Source organism: Mesoplodon mirus (assembly GCF_964341445.2).
Source record: "Mesoplodon mirus genome assembly, chromosome: 2".
NCBI classification, from domain to species: domain Eukaryota; kingdom Metazoa; phylum Chordata; class Mammalia; order Artiodactyla; family Ziphiidae; genus Mesoplodon; species Mesoplodon mirus.
The window spans coordinates 144,770,080-144,790,423 of record NC_138977.1 but is presented as its reverse complement, the minus strand read 5'-3'; the positions used below and the strand labels follow the sequence as shown (position 1 = coordinate 144,790,423).

Sequence of the window (20,344 nt, the reverse complement as noted above, 5' to 3'; positions counted from 1 at the left end):
TGTTACTATCTGAAAATTTTCCAATTCTATGAATAAGACTCAGGCATCTTTTTCAAACCACTCCCATTTCTTCCTAATTTTTTAAAAAATATTTATTTATTTATTTAATTTTTGGCTGTGTTGGGTCCCAGTTGCGGCATGCAGGCTCTTCGTTGCAGTTCACAGGCTTCTCTCTCTAGTTGTGGCATGCAGGCTCTAGAGTGCATGGGCTCTGCAGTTGCAGCACAGGCTCTCTAGTTGTGGCTTGCATGCTCAGTAGCCGTGGTGCACGGGCTTAGTTGCCCCACAGCATGTGGGATCCCATTTCCCCATCAGGGATCGAACCCATGTCCCCTGAATTGGAAGGTGGATTCCCAACCACTGGACCACCAAGGAAGTCCCCTATTTCTTCCTAATTTCTAAAGCATATCTGATTTCTAGATTTAGAATGTTCCAGAAACATCCCTGTTAAATCACTTTCTTAGGCTTTGTTGCCTTATTTTCAGGATTGTTTCTTTACCTTAAGAAAAGAAGGTGAAATAGTATTTTTATATAACAGCTTCCTCCATTTTTAGTTGTTCATTGATAAAATCTATCACTCTTCCCTTGGTGAAATAATAGTTCGGTTCTCATATCTAAAACTACCATCAGAATCTGTGCATTAAAGACAGTTTGTGTTATAGTGGTGAGAGGGTAAGTTTTGAGGCCATAGGCAAAGCTGCATGACTCCTGAAGTGAACCCTTTCACAGATTTCTCCTTGGCCCTGAGTATAGTTTAAAGCAGAATAAGAAGGAAAATTATCAGGGCAGCTGAATTATACCTGCCCATCGAGGGCCTGCACTAGTAATTTAAAACTATGACTCCACCCATTAGTATTATGGCCCTTATGGAACTTTGTTGCCTTTGGATTTAAGTCATGAAGATATTTTCTAATAATTTATCCAAACATTTCACATTCATGAAATTATTTATTTTAGCGATAATGTAAAGTTTATAGCATAACATTAAATTTAATTAAAACTTCACAACAACATAAATAGACATTACAATTAAAATAAAACTATGACAGGATGTACATGATGGTCAGCAGGGAAAACTTGTTCTACAATTATTTTATAATTGAGCTATAAAATTAGTTCAAATACTACACTTGTTTTTTCAGTACCTATCAATAAAAATTGCGGAGTTTTGTCATTTGAAGATTGTAATTCATGATTGAACATAATGAGGAGTCCTTAATGGGAGATGTGCCTTTTCTTAAATGTCCCATTTTTATAACTTTGGACCCTCAACATTCTTCAAATGCAGCACTCATTTTCCTGCTCTCGTTTCTTCAGTTTGAAGGCTAATTTGTTAGCTTTCTTCTCTGCTCTCTGTTCCCTGTGCTCTTCTTTTATAACTTGCTTTCTTGCTCTTTTATTTTTTTTGCTTTCATTTTTAGAATGTGGTTGAGTTGATACCTTAAGTAGATCACTGCCATTAATCATCTGCACTTATTAATTTGTTTTGCTGTGAGTCCTTTCTTTGGTAAGCCATTGAGAGGTATTCCTGTTTTATTAAATACTTGGATTTGTTTGGGCTTTGGTTAATATTTGATAAGCTAAGGATGGTTGAATAAATGTGAGCGTGTGCTACAAATGAATTCACAATCCCACTTCTCTTTTGCTTCTTCTAGAACTAGAGAAATCATCTCTTCTTCCTCAGACTCATCAATATCATTAACTGGCAGACCTTCATCCTCAGTCTTATAAAGTGTATTCAACTTCATACAATTCTCTGCCTTCTCTTTGCATTCGTCATTAAAAACTTCATGTAACCGATTGCTATCTATTGATACATGAATGGAACCCTCCAATTTGGCATTATCTGGCGCTCCAATATTGTTATCATCTTAATTGCTCATAAAACTTCTCAAACTGCTTACGTAGGGTCAGCTGCTCATTTCTTCTCGCGACTGAGGAAGTAACAGAATTCTCTATGAAGTGACTTTTTATTTCTCCTTCCTAAAAAAATGGCTGCCTATGACTTCATGAGGTTTGCACAGGCAGACGAATCATCTTCATTTGAGAAGGGGCTTTAAAAATCATAGTCATCGGGCTTCCGTGGTGGTGCAGTGGTTGAGAGTCCGCCTGCCGATGCAGGGGACACGGGTTCGTGCCCCGGTCTGGGAAGATCCCACATGCCGCGGAGCGGCTGGGCCCGTGAGGCATGGCCGCTGAGCCCGTGCGTCCGGAGCCTGTGCTCGGCAACGGGAGAGGCCACAGCAGTGAGAGGCCCGCGTACCGCAAAAAAAAAAAAAAAAATCATAATCATCATTCCTCCCTATCACTTTTCTTCCCATCCATATCTTTCCACTCACTGCCATTTTCAGCTTTAGATTTCTTTCCATCTATTCCCTCTTCCTCTCTTGTTCCTCATCAGCCTGAGGGATAAAATCATTTTCACATAGATGCTAGATAACAAAGTCGAAATCATCACCAAGAGCTGCAACAACATCAGGATCCAAATCCAGTTGAGGACCCAAAATAGCAGCTGTTTTATTTACCAATTCAATATCTTCCTTAAGTTCTGATGCAAACTCTGATTAAGGCAAAGTAATTCCATGGCCTAGAATTATTAAAGTTTCCCCTTTCTCATCTCTCCTGTTATGCTGAAGGTATTTTGAATTTAAGCACATAGGGCCCAGATGATTATTTCAAATGCCATATGTAGTTATAATCATTGTCAAAGAACTCTTCATAACTTCCTCTGTTTTGCTCACATTCTTCATCATTTATTTTGTGTAGGCAACAGAACCCTCTGGGGTGCATTTTCATCTGCTACTAAAGACTCTTTGGCTTGAATGGACCATGTGGAAAAGACACAGTTTTCCTCTCTCTAAAGAACTTTTCCCCCCATTCTGTTGCTGTGTGGGGCTCACACCAAGAACAGTGACCTGTGGGTCCCAGAGCAGGTGACACATCTTGGAAGTGGACAAGGCCTACCTAGTAGCCACGTCTTAAGGCCATGCCATACATCTACTCTTGGACTTCACAGTGCAGGTCTGAAGAATTGGCTCAGAGACACAATAAAAGCTACAAATATTATTCCACCCAACAATGCTGAAAAACACTTAATCCCTGCCTCAGCTACACCTTAAAGGTCAGCCAAAGCTGTCAAAAGAGTCTCAAGTTACCTGTCTGACTCTGTGCCCCACTCAGGCTTGAAAACCCACATGGCCTAACACAGTAAAGCCCCAGCCTTGATCAAAACACTGATTTCCCATGCTATTTTGTCCCCTCCCTCATCCATTTCTTATTTATTTCTCAAGGTTGCCTGCCCATTTACCAAGATGTTGGAGTCTGAGTGGATCAATAAGTACTTGATCCCTTCTCCCCATCCTGAGTCTGGAACCAATATAGAGACAGATGTAGGCTCCCAAGAGAAGAAAATAATCACTTAATTTATCACTTTTATTAAAAAGAAAGCTGATTTCTAGAATCAGAGAATTCCAGAGATTGTCCTTTTAAATTAAACTCTTAGTTTCTGGCTTCCATGTGTTCACTGAGTGTTGTTTCTAAATTACTTAACCCCAAAATGAAACTTATTCTTTTCATAATATAGGCCTCCACTAGTTGTTATTTGTTCATTAATAAGTCTACTAATTTTGCCTAGTTAAATAATAATTTGGAAGGCAACTGATTCAGAAGACAGAGTAATCATCAGAGGAAAGTACCAGTAGCACATCTAGTCTCATCCCTGATGATAATTGTTTCTGCTCTATAGGTAACCTACTAGTCAGTGAAAACGTTCAGATTTGGATAACAGAAAGTTTAGTTACAAAGGTCAAATCAAATTTCCTCCACTTAACTTTCATGATTTTTCCCCTCCAGTTTGAATTATAGAACAGAAAATGGGAATGACCATTTGTTAGCATTCTTCATGCCACTGAAGAATGTTCCTACCATATTATGTGGAGGCTAGGTGTAAATTAGAGGATACGCTCCCACTTTTTTTTTATGAGGCATTGACGTATCTGTCTTATATTTTTTTATTTTCTATAGAGATAACAATCTGAGAATTGCTTGAGAATGTTTGAGAATGATGCAAAAAAAGAATCTTGGGTTAGGCTTGGAAACAAATATAATTTAAAATATAATATAGTCCATAAGAAAATGTGTTGATTTACATGTTTAAATAACTGATTGTGACATTTGAAGTGATTATAATATAGCAGGTAGAGAGAAAATTATATCTTTGTAAATATAAGTCAGTGCATTAACAGCAAGAAATTAGTATTGTGAAATTCCAAAATTAATTTGTTATATCAAATATACACAATATTCCTCTTCCCTCTTTTTTATTTTTGTCATATAATGAATTAATAGTATACATTTTTGGAGTCCATTTTACCTCCATAGTTAGCTTATTAGCTGTAACTCTTGGCCATCTTACTTGCTAGGTTGTTTTAGAGCGTGTATTATACATCTTTAACTGATCACAGTCTACCTCCAAGTGATAATCTATTTTACATACAGAATGAGAATATAAATATAGTATACTTCCATTACTTTACTCTCTGCCTTTTTGCTACTGTCATCATACAGTTTACTTCTAGATATCTTATTAAGCACCTAATACATTGTCACCATTTTTACTTTGAATGGTTGATTATATTTGAAAGATTAATAATAATATAATAATAATTTAGAAATTTTCTTTTTTTATTGAAGTGTAGTTGATTTACCATGTTGTGCCCATCTCTGCTGTGCAGCACAGTGACTCAGTTATACACACGTATACATTCTTTTTTAATATTCTTTTCCATTATGGTTTATCCCAGGAGACTGGATACAGTTCCCTGTGCTATACAGTAGGACCTTGTTGTTTATCCATTCTAAATGTAATTGTTTGCATCTACATATACCAAACTCCCAGTCCATCCCTCTGCCTCTCCCCTTCCCCCTTGGCAACCACAAGTCTGATCTCTATGTCTGTGAGTCTGTTTCTGTTTTGCAGATAGGTTCATTTGTGTCATATTTTAGATTCCACATATAAGTGATATCATATGGTTATTTGTCTTTCTCTTTCTGGCTTACTTCACTTAGTATGATAACCTCTAGTTGCATCCATGTTGCTGCAAATGGCATTATTTCATTCCTTTTTGTGGCTGAGTAGTATTCCATTGTATACATGTACCACATCTTCTTTATCCACTCATCTGTTGATGGACCTTTAGGTTGTTTCCATGTTTTGGCTATTGCAAACAGTGCTGCTATGAACATAGGGGTGCATGTATCTTTTTGAATTATAGTTTCGTTCGGGTTTATGCCCAGGAGTGGGATTGTTGGATCGTATGGTAACTCTATTTTTAGTTTTCTGAGGAACCTCCATGCCGTTTTCCATAGTGGCTGCACCAACTTACATTCCCACCAACAATGTAGGAGGGTTCCCTTTTCTCCACACCCTCTCCAGCGTTTGTTATTTGTAGACTTTTTAATGATGGCCATCTGACCAATGTGAGATGGTACCTCATTGTAGTTTTGTTTGCATTTCTCTAATAATTAGTGATGGTGAGCATCTTTTCATGTGCCTACTGGCCATCTGTATGTCTTCTTTGGAGAAATGTCTATTAAGATCTTCTGCCCATTTTTCAGTTGGGTTGTTTGTTTTTTTGTTGTTGAGTTGTATGTGCTGTTTGTATGTTAGAAACTTTCTTTATATTTACCCTCGTGATTACCATATCCAATGATCTTCAGTCCATCGTGTAATACAGGTTTCCATCTGGTATCATTTTACTTCTGCTTGAAGTATTTTAACATTTTTTGTAGTGTGAGTCTTCTAGTGATGAAAACTTTCAGCTTTTGTGTTCCTGAAAAAGTTTTTATTTTACTTTGTTGCTTTGTATGATATTTTTCCTGGGTAAAGAACCTCAAGTTTATCATACTTTTCTTTTAGTACTTTAAAGATGTTGCTGCACTTGTCTTCTAGCTTGCATTGTTTTCTTCAAGAAATCTGTCATCACTATCTTTGTGTCTCTGTATATTGTCTTTGTCCTCAGGTTGCTTTTAAGATTTTCCCTTTAGCACTGGTTTTAAGTAAATTCATTATAATGTGACTTGATGTAGTTTTTTCCTTTTTTCTTCCATGTTTCTTATTCTTGGGGTTTGTTAAGTTTCTTGGATCTATGTGTTTATGATTTTAATCAAGTTTGGTACATTTTCAGCCACTATTGCTCTAGATATTTCCTCCTCCTAGCCTTTTGGAAACTCTGATTACATGCATATTTGGCTGCTTGTAGTCATTCCACAGTTAATGGATACTCTGTTAATGTTTTCAATCTTTTTTCTCTATATATTTCATTTTGGGTAGTTTCTGTTGCTGTGCCTTCAAGTTTGTTAATTTTTTTCTTTTCAGTGTATAATTTATTAATTCCATCTCATGTATTTTTCCTCTTAGATGCTATAATCTTAACCTCTAGATGTTCCATTTGGGCTACTTTTATGTCTTTTATGTTTTACTTACTTTCAAACTCTTCTCTAACTGCTTGAACATATGGAATACAGTTGTAACTGGTTTAATAGCCTTGTGTACTAATTTTATCATCTGTGTCATTTCTGTATCAGTTATGATTGATTGATTTTTTCTCATTATAGATTATATTTTCCTGCTTCTTTGTATGCCTGGTAATTTTAAAATTTGATATAAGAAATTGTGAATTTTCCCTTGGGTGTTTCTATTTTCGTATTTCTTTAAGGTATTCTTGAGCTTGTTTTAGGATACAGTTAGTTGGAAACCATTTGATCCTATGTGGATCTTGCTTGTAAGCTTGGTTAGGTGAAACTACAGTTGTATTTAGCCTAGAGTTAATTCACCCCAACTAGTGAGGCAAGACCCTTCTTAGTACTCTGAACAATGATGCTTAATAATGAGATTTTTGATTTTCTGACAGTTGGGACAGACATTATTCCTGACCCTGTTTGGCCTCCTAATGCTGCTTGCTCTAATCTTTTCTTTTCTGGACTCAGGTAGTTTCCTCACTATATATGTACTGATCAGGACTCCACTGAATACTCAGCAAAAACTTCTGCAGATCTCAAGGGTTCTCTCTTTGTAAAACATTGTCCCTTCCAGTACTCTGTGATGAAAATTTTAGCCATCTTCATTTTCCTGGACAGCCAGCTCTGCCTCCTAACTCAGGGAGATACCTGGGCTCTGTCTGACATTCCCCTCCCTGTGCAATACCCTGGAAACTTTTTTCAGGCAGTAAGCTAAGTAATCAAAGGGCTCACCTCAACTTTTCCCTGTCTCTAAAGGATCACTATCCTTCATTGCCTGATATCCAAAGTTTTGAGTGCTGTTGTTTCATATATTTTGTCTGTTTTTTTCAGTTGTTTGAAGATAATGTAAATCTAACCCCTCTTATTCAGTCTTGAATGGAAGTGGAAGTCCCATTGGTTGATTTTTTTTTTTTTTTAATCTTTCACCGGCCTTACATACTGGTGTAAACCCTACTTGGTCATGATCCACCATTCTTTTTATTTATTGCTGGATTGGGTTTGCTAACAGTTTGTTGAAGAATTTTACATCTGTGTTCCTAATGGATATTGGTCTGTACTTTTCTTTCCTCATAATGCCCTCACCTGGTTTTGGTCTCAGGGTAATGCCACCTTCATAAAATGAATTGGGAAATGTTTTCTCCTCTTCTACTCTCTGCAACAAGTTGTATATAAGTTATATTATTTCTTGGTTTTTAGAAAATATTTATTTTATTTTTGGCTGCATCGGGTCTTCGTTGTTGAGCGTGGGCTTTTCTCTAGTTGCAGCGAGTGGGAGCTACCCTTTGTTGTGGTGCATGGGCTTCTCCTTGTGGTGGCTTCTCTTATTGTAGACCACAGGCTCTGGGTGCGCGGGCTTCAGTAGTTGCAGCATGTGGGCTCAGTAGTTGTGGCTCGCAGGCTCTAGAGCACGGGCTTAGTAGTTGTGGCACACGGGCTTAGTTGCTCTGTGGCATGTGGGATCTTCCCGGAGCAGGGCTCGAACCCATGTCGTCTGCACTGGCAGGCGGATTCTTAACAACTGCACCACCAGGGGAAGTCCCTATATTATTTCTTTATTAAAGGTTGGGTAGATTTACCAGTGAAAATATTTGGACCTGGAGTTTTCTTTGTTGGAAGCCTTTTAAGGACAAATTCAATTTCTTTAATAGATATAGGACTGTTCAGATTACCTTTTTCCTCTTGTGTGAGATGTGATACTTTGGGTGTTGTAAAGAATTAGTCAATTTCATCAAAGTTGCCAAGAGCAGTTTCTGTGGAATGGTGCAGACAAAAGCCAGACTGGAGTGGACTTAAGAGGTCTTTAGAGGAGTTTTGGTGCAAAGAGAACCACATAATGTGGTCGCTTCTGAAGAGAAGTGGGTTCAAGAGAAGTTTTTTTTTTTTTTTTAATATAAAGAGGAATAAGAGAATATATGGTGATGAGAGTAACCCAGTAGAGAATTCTGGTTGCCCAATGTTTAATTCATATGAGTAGTGTGTAATTAAAGCTACACAAACTGATTTTAGATTGCAGAGTGGTATGCATAGAGAGTTTTAATATGAATTTAATGCACATTCTTCTTCATCTTTCATCCTTGCATCCTAGATGAAGGCAGATTACTGAGTAGCATTCAGTCAAGAGCTTCTCTACCAGCTTGGAAAAAGCATGCTGCTAGGTAACTATTGGTCTTCAGGCTTAATTCCAAATGAGAATTATTATAGTTGAGGGGAAGTTGTTTTAATATACATTATTACTATCCCCTGGTTCCCCACTTACTCTCCCACGACTTGCTATTTTGTTTCTAAAATGGGCAATGGAAAATTATGCTGATAACTTTTATTCAGTTGTGAAAATAGCCACTGAATGGAGCCAACAAGATACTCTAATGCCCTTAGAAGAGGAGGGAGGGTTTCAGCAGCTGGCATGCAAACAGTTATATGGGGGACATGGGATGAGAGATGATTTCTGCTGACTGAGATCAATAAATTGTCTTTGATTTGGAGCCAGTCATCATGCAAAGAGCTGAAACAAGAGTGACCTAAGCAAAGCATACTATAAGTGCAAAATCCTGAGAGGGAAAATCTTACTGTCATTCAGTGTATAGTGTGACAGAATACAGTGATGGTGGAGTGTGTTACAAGATGAAATATCAGATATAAGACAGGGTCCAAATTATTAGGGATTTGTGGGCTATGGTTAAAAAATTACATTTTATTAAATGTTTGATACTAAATAGAGGATTTCTGTTATTAAAAGACCACACTTGGGCTGCTGCATAAAAGACTGTAGCAAGCAAGAATGGAAGCTGATAGACTATTGCAGTAATTCATAAAATGGTGGTATTATATATTAGGGTGAGATAAAGTGAAGTAGATGGATTTGGAGTGGATTTTGGAGGTAGAACTCAAAATCTGAAATTAGACTGAGGTTAGAATTCTTCAGCAGCTTACTTATTGTATGACTTTGGAAAAGTTTTAAAAACCTTTCGTACATTTTTTCACATCTGCAGAATGGGGATTATGGGAATATTAAAATAACATGTGTAAAACATAAGGTTTATACCATGATGTCTGACATGTAGTAGTCACTTAATAAATAGTAGTTATCATTCTTATGTTATTGTAGCCCCGTAACTGTGTCCAGTTCCCTCTCCACACACACATATCTCCATATTGCTACTAGAATTGTCTTTTAAGTCACAGATTACATCACTCCTTTGCTCAAGAAACCCTTTAAGTCCTTCTAATCAGTATAAACTTCATGGCAAATATCAGGGACACCCATCTGTCTTTGCATCTTCATCTCTCGCATCATTCTTCTCCCATTTACCATAGACTCTGGACTAGTGCTTCTTAAATTTTAATGTGCCTACCGCTCACCAGGGGATCTTGTTAAAACGAAGACCCTAATTCAGAAGAGCTGAGGTTCTGTATTCCTAACAAGCTTCCAGGGGATGCTGTTTCTGCTGGTCTCTGGACCACACTTTGAGAAGCATAGTACTAGAGTACTTAAAGTCCCTGAAGGGTACATTGTGTCCCTGCAACTTTGGCTTTTCTCATCCGTCTGATCTCATTGTCCAGACTGACCTTTCTCTTATTTCTCTGAAATCATTCTCATCTTTCAAGGTCTATCTAGCTCAAAGGTCACTTTCTCTATGAAATTTTCTTCAAACATCCATTTTGTTCACCATCACAGCTTCCCAAATGTTTGCTTTCTCCATTCCCCATAGTATTTTGTAAATAGCTTATATCACAGCATGCATCATTTTGCATTGCCGCTGATATTTAGATCCATGGTCTTCCTTGTTGGACGGTGCTCTCTGAGGTCAAGCATGTGTCTCTGTTTCTTCTTTAAGTTCTACAGCTTCTTCCACAGAGGGCACCTGGCAGATGCTCAGTAAATATTTCTTGAATAAATGAAACTGATATATACTTCTGAAAAATGGTGAATCACTCTGTATAGTAAATGTTACTCCAAGTAAAGTAAAAGGCTTTTTTAAAGCTTAAATTGCTCATTTTGCATTTCTTTATGTAAAATACGCCTATGCTTGTTAAGTTTTCTTCAGTGTTCTAGCTGGTCACCCAAAGCAATATATTCATAATACATATCTATTAGTTCTTAACAGAGCAATATATCTTTTCAAGCTTGTAAAGCCTCAGGCTTTCTCTTAGTTAATGCCAAGCTAAAATTTATAAAGATTACATACACTGTGAATAATGATTTCTTTTAACTGTGCTGTCAGAGAGTAACATGGTTAAAATCTTTTGTCTGAATCTGGTAAGGAATGAGAAAAAGAATGGGAATGTAACTGCTTTTTAAACATTTAAATTATGTAAGGAGAAGAATAGGGATGCTACTTAATATATGTTTTAATATCTATAGCCAAATACAAAATATTTCATTTCCAACTTTTAAGAAATCACATTTGTCTAATGGAGAAATTTAAGAATCACATTAGATTCTTAAGGGCATGCATGTGCAGTTATGTCCCCTTCTCAAGAAGTCTTTAGCCTTTATGAAATTTTCTCAAGGAGAGAAATCAGGTTAGCCCTCCCTCCTCACCCCACCATGTTCCCAACCAGGGAAAATCTCTTCAAAGTCTGTTAGAACTCCTTGCTTACTTTGCAACATAAAATTAGAGCATTCCCTTAAATGGCTAAAGCTAGAGATATATATAGCTATCAAAGCTTTGGACAGCTCCTTCTCAGGGCTGAAGAATTGTGTTTTCCATATGCACAACTCCTGGTGTTGCTGATTTCAGTTAAGTAGACTTTCAAATTTTAATTTGCATAGCATTAACACTTTGCCCTGAGAAGCAACAATTTTATGGAGACATTTCCTTGTCTGTTCTCATGCAATTAAAAAAAAAAAATCCACGGGGCATTCATTAACACTTCTAAAAGTGATAGGCTGTGTTTTATGCCATTTTCATTTGCATTGCTTCTGATCTTGCCATAACTAATTAAAAGGGAATTTAGGGTAATATAAACAATGCTTTTTGGCTATAATAAAAGCTGTTGTTTTGTCTGACAAAGAAGTAAAGTCTACAAGGTCTTTTGGACAAAGGATAAGGATATGCTCTTTATGGCTTGACTCTCAAGAGACCTTTATAATCTATTATGTTTGAGGTCACTTCCTTTGTGGAACTTTCTTCTAGAGTAGCTGCTACTGCCTAGCATTCTGTCCTCTTACCTCAGCCTAGGGAGGCTGCCCTTAAATAAATCTCTTTGGTGGGAAGGTAGGATTTCAACTGGGTCTTGAAATAAGAATATGATTATAGTATTAGGAGGGAAGGTAGTTGGTTTTGCCTCATTAAGAAAGAATTATCAGCTGAAGCCAAGATATGGGGAGAAGGTCAGTAACATTCTGGAGGTAGCTCAGTAATCAGCTTTGTTGAATAATAATAGATAATTTAAAAAAGAAAGGTGAGACAGATTTTTGAGAAACTTCAATTTGGAGCATGAATTCAGTACATATTGAAACTTATTCACTACATATTGATAAATTATTAAAGGATTTTTTAAAATGCTAGAATGATGCCCATGTTAAATTTGGATGGGCATAGTTATGAGATATCCTGGGACTACAGTAACTCTCAGGCAGTCAGGAAAGAGAGGGAAATACAATAGATGAAACTGAGCCTTGGCAAGCTGACCTACATGTATGATCTCGTCCATGGCAAGCTCACAAGCTCAAGCAGTAAATGGGCAATTATAGTAACAGGAATCATTCCTTCTGCTGGGGAATAGCAATCAAGAATATTAACTAGCGGGGCTTCCCTGGTGACGCAGTGGTTGAGAGTCCGCCTGCCGATGCAGGGGACCAGGGTTCGTGCCCCGGTCCGGGAGGGTCCCACATGCCGCGGAGCGGCTGGGCCCGTGAGCCATGGCTGCTGAGCCTGTGCCTCCGGAGCCTGTGCTCCGCAACGGGAGAGGCCACAGCAGTGAGAGGCCCGCGTTTGGGAGTCAGGAAGGTCACAGTGCATGTCACAAAATCTTACCATTTGGCAGATCCCTTGCCAGTGGGGGACAGGTTCAGAGTGCAGTAATCAGGTGAAGAAAGGGCTTTTCATAACTGAGGCAGAGAATTAGGGACCCCTTGTTGGTTATTGAGGTTCAAGACAGGATTCCAGTTTTACAGTTTCTGTGTATGGCGGGATGGAATAAGTTGAATGTGGGGGCTGGGATTTTAGGCTAATCTAAGCAGAAATAGAGAGGAAGATAGAGACATACACTCAGTCTGATGGATTGAGCCAGCAGAATCTGGCTACATGATTGCCCCAGGCTTATACCTAGTTCACTGGACCTTGGTTTTGGTTGGTGATGAAGGAGGCTATAGGCTTGAGGAAATCCAGCTGTCAGTGCTGGATCATCATATCTGGAAAGGCTAATCCAATACTGGTATTGAGGTTGTAAACTGCTGTGGGGCTGAGCCTGCAGTAGTTGAGTCAGCTTTGGGGAAGAAGCAGAGGAAATGAATCAGGGTATAGCAGATGTTTCATATAATGGATCTGTCCCCTCTGGAAAACTCTTTAGTGGCCTTCATGATAATGTTCAAATGCAATGGCCTGCTATTTAAGTCCCTATCCAATACAAATTAAATGCCTCTGTCCTGTGTTAACTCTTACTGTTCCCTACATGGATTTTCCATTGCAAGCAACTTAATTTACACACTGTCCTCATATACCTCATGCTTCTCATTTTCCACTTCTTTTCTTACAATTCTTTCTTCCTGGAGTAACTTTTCCTACTTTTTTTCTACCTACAAAAGTCTGTAAGATCCAGAACAGTCATTTGTGTACCTCTTGTGTATTTCAGCACAAAGTAACCTCTCTCCCAACATCAATCTTATCCATAAAATGTTTGCTTATCCTACATTCCTGTGAGAATTCTTCTTAATTCTTAATTCTTCTTAATCCATATTTATTCAGTATGACAAGTTTATTGAGAGTCTACTATATACCTTTGTAACGAGCTCCAACCTTCGAATTTCCTAATCTCTATCAAAACATGTCACCGGGTATATTACTCTGCTCAGGTTGTCATAGGAAAATATCATAGACTGGGTGGCTTAAACAATAGAAGTTTACTTCTCACAGTTAGAGAGGCTGCCAAGTCCAAGATCAGGGTGCCCTTGTCCTGGCTTGAAGATGGCTGTCCTCTTGCTGTGCTCACACATGGCAGAAAGAGGACACTCTGGTGTCTCTCCCTCTTCCTATAAGGGCACTGATCCCATCATGGGAGAGTCACCTTCATGACCTCTTCTAAACCTAATTACCTCCCAAAGACCCCCAACTCCTAATACCATCACATTGGGGGTTTAGGGATTCCACATATGAATTTGGAGGGGACACATTCAGTCCCTAACATTCCTCCCCTGGCCTCCCATAATTTGTGTCCTTCTTGCATGCAAAGTATATTAATTCCATCCCAGCATCCCTAAAACTCTTAACTTGTTCTAGCATCAGCTCTAAAGTCTAAAGTCCTATCTCATCTAAACATCATCTAAATCAGATATGAATGAGACTCAAAGTACAGTTCATCCTGAGGCAAAATTCTTCTCCAGCTGTGAACCTGTGAAATCAGACAAGTCATTCGCTTCTCAAATACAATGGTGGGACAGACATAGGATAGACATTCCAGTTCCAAATGGGAGAAATAGGAAAGAAGGGAGGAATGCTGGGTCCTAAAGAAGTCTAACACCTATCAGAGCAAATCCATTAGATGCGAAGGTGCAAGAATAATCCTTCTTGGTTCAATGCTTTATCTTCCTGGCCTACTGGGGTGGTAAAGTCACTTTCACAGCTCATCCAGTTGACCCCACACCTGTGCCTAGGCAAGGCCAAGGCTTTCTGTGGAGGCCCTAATCACACTGGGGCTTTATGTAGAGGCAGTGGTCCCCCCCACCGAAACCAAGGTAGAGGCAGCCTTGCCCTACCTTTCCCCAGGGCCTGTGCACACTGGGTCTGTGGTGGGAGTGGCAGCCCTGATGATCTCTGAATCACCTTTGGGGTCCTTCTTCTCTTCCCTTTTCTTGAAGAATAATACATGCCCACAGCTGAATAGCTCAGTGTAAAATCCAAGAAGTTTGACAGCCTTCCTTCATTCTCTCCTACTTTCTCTGTCCCCTTTAGTTCAATTGGCAGTGTCTTTGCTGATTTAATCCTATCTTTATTCCTGGTCTCTGATATGGCTAATAATTTCATGAACCACACTCATGATCTCTTTATCAAATGATTGCTCAGACACACACTAAGTGTTCTCTTCAGAATAAGCTTTCTCACTTTTGCAATATGGATAGGCTGAGATTTTTTCAGAGCTCCAAGTTCTGGTTCATTTTTACTTAACAATTACGTCTTCAGTTTATTTCTTCCTTTGGCATTTTACTTTGGCATTTTAAGTAGTCAGGAGGGATTAAGCTACTCCTTCAATTCTTTGTTCAGATATCTTCTCTGCTAAATATCCAATTTCACTGCTTGCAATTTCTATCTTCTACAGAACAGTAGACCATGAATACAATTTACACAAGTTCTTTGCCACTCTATAACAAGGATCACCTTCCCTTCAGTTTCCAATAACATGTTCCTCATTTCTATCTGAGACCTTGCCAGAATGGCCTTGACCATCCATGTTTCTGCCAAGATTCTATTCATGATTTTTTATGTATTCACTAAGAAGATGGAAGCTTTCTCTATAGCTCTACTCTTTTCTTTCTGAGCTCTCATCAGAATTACCCTTAACGTCCATATTTGTATCATGTACCTCAAAATTACTTCTGCCTCTACCCATTACTTAGTTCCAAAGTCATTTACATGTTTTTAGGTAGTTGTTAAAGCAGCATCCCACTTTTTGGTGTCACTGGCACACAGTTCTAAATATTTATGTACTTAATAATAGAACTTCCTAGATACATGAAACAAAAACTGGTAGAACTGTAAGGAGAAATAGATAAATCCACAGTTACAGTTAGAGATTTCAACACTCATTTTAATAATTAATAAAATAAGAAGAATATTAGGGAGATTATAGAGTTGAACAACATCATCAACCAACTTGACCAAATTTATATTTATAGCACCCTCCAACTAACAATAGCAGAATCCACATTCTTCTCTAGTTCACAGGAAATATTTATCAAGATAGACCATATGCAGCACTTCCCTGGTGGCACAATGGTTAAGAATCTGCCTGCCAATGCAGGGGACACGGGTTCGAGCCCTGGTCTGGGAAGATCCCACATGCCGCGGAGCAACCAAGCCTGTGCGCCACAACTACTGAGCCTGTGCTCTAGAGTCCTTGAGCCACAACTACTGAGCCTGCATGCCACAACTACTGAAGCCCACGTGCCTAGAGCCCATGCTCCGCAACAAGAGAAGCCACCACAATGCGAAGCCTGCGCACCGCAACAAGGAGTAGCCCCCGCTCGCTGCAACTAGAGAAAGCCTGCACGTAGCAACGAACACCCAACACAGCCCTAAATAAATAAATAAATAAATAAATAAATAAATAAATAAAGTTAATTTTAAAAAAAGATAAGCCATATGCTGAGTCATAAAATAGATTCAAATAAAATTTAAAAGATTAAAATCATATGAAACTTGTTATCTGACCACAAATGAATTAAATAAGAAATCAATAATAGATATTGTAAGAAATCATTAATATTTGGAAACTAAATAACATACTCTTAAATAAGCCAAAGCTCTCAGAGGAAATGAAAAGGAAAATTAACAAGTATTTTGGTCTGAATGAAACAGACATGACAGTGAAAATTTATGGAGTGCAGATAAACAGTACATAGAGGAAAATTTATAACACTAATTGCATATTTTAGGAAAGAAGAAAGGTTATCCATGACCTTAGCTTTAACCTTAAGAAACTAGAAAAGGAGCAAATGAAATCCAAAGTTAGCAGCAGAAAAAAAATAATGAAAATACCAGCAAAAATTACAAAACAAAATAACAAAAATCAATGAAACCCCAAACTGATAATAATATTGATAAAATTCTAGTTAGACTGATCAGGAAAAAAAGAGGAGATACATATTGCAAATATCAGGAATAAGAGAGATGACATCACTGCAGATTATACAAATATTTCAAAAGAGAAGAGGGAAGAAGACGTACACATGGCCAGCAGATACACGAAGAGGTGCTCAACATCCTTAATCATCAGAGAAATGGGAACCATAACCACAATTATCTCACACCTGTTAAGATAGGTATCATTAAAATGACAAGAAATAACAAGTGTTGGTGAGCATGTGGAGAAAATGGAACCCTTGTGCACTGTTGGGGGGAATATAAATTGGTGCAGTGATTTTGGAAAGCAGTATGGAGGTTCCCCCCAAAATCAAAAACAGAACTACCATATGATCCAGAAACTCCACTTCTGGGTCTATAGCGAAAGGAAATGAGAACAACTTGAAAAGATATCTGCACCTCCATGTTCATTGCAACATTATTTACAACAAGTGAGACATGGAAACAACCTAAGTCCATTGACAGATGAAATATCATTCAGCCGTAAAGAAGGATGAAATCTTGCCATTTATGACAACATAGATGAGTCTTGAAGGCATTATCCTTAAGTGAAATAAGTCAGAGAAAGACAAATACCATATGATCTTGTTTATATATGGAATCTAAAAAAACAAAACAAAACTGAACTCATAGATACAGAAAAGAGATTGGTGGTTGCCAGAAGTAGGGAGTAGGGGTAGAAGGGTGGTGATATGAGGAAATGTTCAGAAGGTACAAACTTCCAGTTATCATCATGGTAGCCATGGTTAGCACTACTGTGTTTGAAAGCTGCTAAGATAATGGATCTTAAAAGTCATCATCACTAGAAAACTAATTGTACCTAAATGCAGTGATGGTTGTTAACTAAATTATTGTGGTAATCATTTTGCAATATATACATATATCAAATTATTATGTTGTACACTTAAAACTAATACAATATTATATGTCAGTTTTATCTCATTAAAGAAAGATAATACGGGAATATTATATATTTTTTCATACTAATAATTAATATAAATGATATGGTCAAAGTCCCTAACAGCTATCAACTTTCATTCAAGAAGAATTAGATAACCTGAATAGCCCTGTATATTAAAGTAATTGAATTTTTAGTTAGAAACCTCCCCCAACCACCCCCCTCCCCTCCAAAAAAAATGCACAGGTAGCTTCACTTGTGAATTCTACAAGGCATGTAAGGAAGAAATAATACCAATTTTGTGTAAATTCTTCCAAAATTTAAAGAGGAGAGACTCCTTCCCAGACTATTCTATGAGGCCAGGAATTCCCTGATATCAAAACCAAAGACATTACATGGAAAGAAAACCGCAGACCAATATCTGTCATTAACATAGATGCAAAAAGTCTTAACAAAATTTGCAAAAATCAAACACAACAATGTATAGAAGTGATAATACATCATGACCAAGATAAACCCAGGAATTCAGGGTTAGTTTAACATTTCAAAATCTGTCAGTTTAATACAACGTGGTCAGTTCAATACATGCAGAAAAAGCTTTTGACAAAATCTAATATCAATTCCTGATTAAAATCTTTCAGAAAGTTAGAAGTAAAAAGAAACTTCCTTAACTTGATAAAGAGTTATTAAAAAAAACCAAACCTGCAATTAAATAATACTCCACGATGGAAGACTGAGTATTTTCCTCCCTAAGATCATGAACAAGTGAAGGTTTTCTGCTTTCACCACTTACATTCAGTATTATAGGTTTTAGACAGGGAAAAAAAAAACAACAACAAAGGCATACAAATTGGAAAGGAAGAAGTAAAACTGTCTTTATTGACTGATGGCAAGTTTTTCTCTGAATCCGGTGAAATCTACAAAAACTTAGTTAAGGCACAAGCCCAGGCCCAGCCCTGGCGCGTGCTGAGCCCTCCCGCGTGCCGTCCTTACCCGGCCTGCCCCGCGCGGCCAGCCCCGGCAGTGGACTTCACCTCCCCGGAAGCGTTTTCACGGGGGAGGTTATCAGGAAGGCTGTGAAGAAGAAAGTAGTTTGGGTATGATTGAAGGATGACAGTATAGCATGTTACAGGGAGATAAAATTGGATCTGAGATCGGGTGCTACCAATGTTTTGCTTTTGCTTGGAGATGTCTCCTGCACGGTTGCACCACTGAGAAAGACAGCAAAAAGATGAAGGTCTTAGAATAGTTGATTGGAATGATTCAGAAATTCCCTTATGATGACCCTACTTATGATAAACTTCATGAAGACTTAGACAGAATTAGAGGGAAATTTAAGCATCTTTGTTCATTGCTAAACGTTCAGCCCGACTTTAAAATTAGTGCAGAAACTTACGGACTTCATTTTGAGGATGACAGACGCACAAAGACGAAACATAAGGGAACAGATGTTCGTATGTTAAGTGTTTTTAAATGTGATTAAAGGCAAAACAATGATGGAGGACTCATTGTTTTGCAGGGAGGGTTCCAGCGTGGTCGGTGAAAGGGCTTCCTTCTCCCGAGGTCTGCCAGGTCACCTTGGTGCCCCCCACGGGGCCCCTCCACACAAGCCCGTCCTCTGTTGGGCCCTGTCTGCTCTGCAGTGTGAACGCGGCCCTGGCAGAGCCCTCGCAGGGCTGCTCTTCTCTGGTCCAGGGTCCAGGCCCCTGGCTCATGGGTTCTCGTCCCCTGGCAGGCCTAGCTGGATCTAGACTCGGGTTGGCTCTGGATAGGATAGACCTCCCCTTTACCCTCAGGGCTTTGGTCAGTGCTCAGAGGGACAGTTTTTTTAAAAAATTGAGAGCCACAGGGTTGACACGAAGCAGGTTAATGGGAAGGAGTGATGGGTGCTGTGACATTCATTGACCCTTGAGATGTGCCAGTGCTGTGATCTGCTTCTCATGTTTTATTTAGTCCCTTCAGGAGCCCATGAGATGGGCGTTATTCACGTTTTACAGACGAGGAAACCGAGGCCCAAGAGACTACCTGGTCCAAGGGCAGTGGGCGGCAGAGCTGGGACTCCAGCCCCGTCTCCTGGTGCCCGCTCTGGAACACACGGTCGCACCCACAGGCTCGGGGTCCCTGTCCGCAGGTCTCCACTATGCCCCGTGGAGCCCTGGGGAGTCCCCTGTGGCCATGGACGTGGAAGTCTGGCTAAGAGGAGGAGAGGCCAGCCCTGTCCCCAGGGAGCCGGGACGTGCTCTTCCTGTGTCCCCGGGTGGGTGGGGCTCTGCAACATCAAAAATGGTCAAGGGGAGGAGACTTTAAGGCCACCGTTCTATGTGCAGAAACTTTGGAGCCTTCCTTTTAGTGTGAGGTCTTCTGTCTTCTGCTCGGACTTAAAAGGCATCATCTGTACGAGGTGCACAGCCTCAGGTGCGCCTTCATCACAGACACCAGCAGCGCTTATCTCTCTGGCTGGTGGGATAGAAGGGCTCTTGTCGTTTTCCTGGGTGGATTTTTGTGCTTCCTAAACTATCTGTTTGGATAATGTATTATTTTTATAATTGGAGAAAAAAATAAACAGCATATTTTAAAGCAAAAAAAAAAACACGTATTTAAACTTATTCAAAATGTAATAGGTGAATCTTGCAGGTTTGCAAGACACAAAATCAATATACAAAAAAAAATCAATTGTGAAATGGCCTCTATCAATAGAGTTTTGTTAAATTGAATTGTTTTAGGATTAGCAAAAGAAGATTAAGAACCTGTTGATACCTACTATATTAGTATGTATCACTTTTTCTATGTTGTTAATACCCTCAGAGACCAAAATCTACTTTGTTTTCTACCTTCAGACTATAAAGTCTGTCCTCTGAAACAGCAGTGATTGGAGTTATACTTAGGATTCTACAACTTTTCAACT

General features: G+C 38.8%; 1 pseudogene across 1 annotated transcript; it reads right to left on the bottom strand.

Annotated features, from left to right (window-relative positions):
- Positions 1–1,208: 1,208 nt before the first annotated feature.
- LOC309798665 (protein LTV1 homolog) lies at positions 1,209–19,154 on the bottom strand (annotated as a pseudogene). Its single transcript has 4 exons — positions 19,017–19,154; positions 18,433–18,650; positions 8,777–8,801; positions 1,209–1,983 (listed from the first exon to the last, which is right to left on the bottom strand). The product of its transcript is annotated as a protein LTV1 homolog (transcript).
- Positions 19,155–20,344: the final 1,190 nt, after the last annotated feature.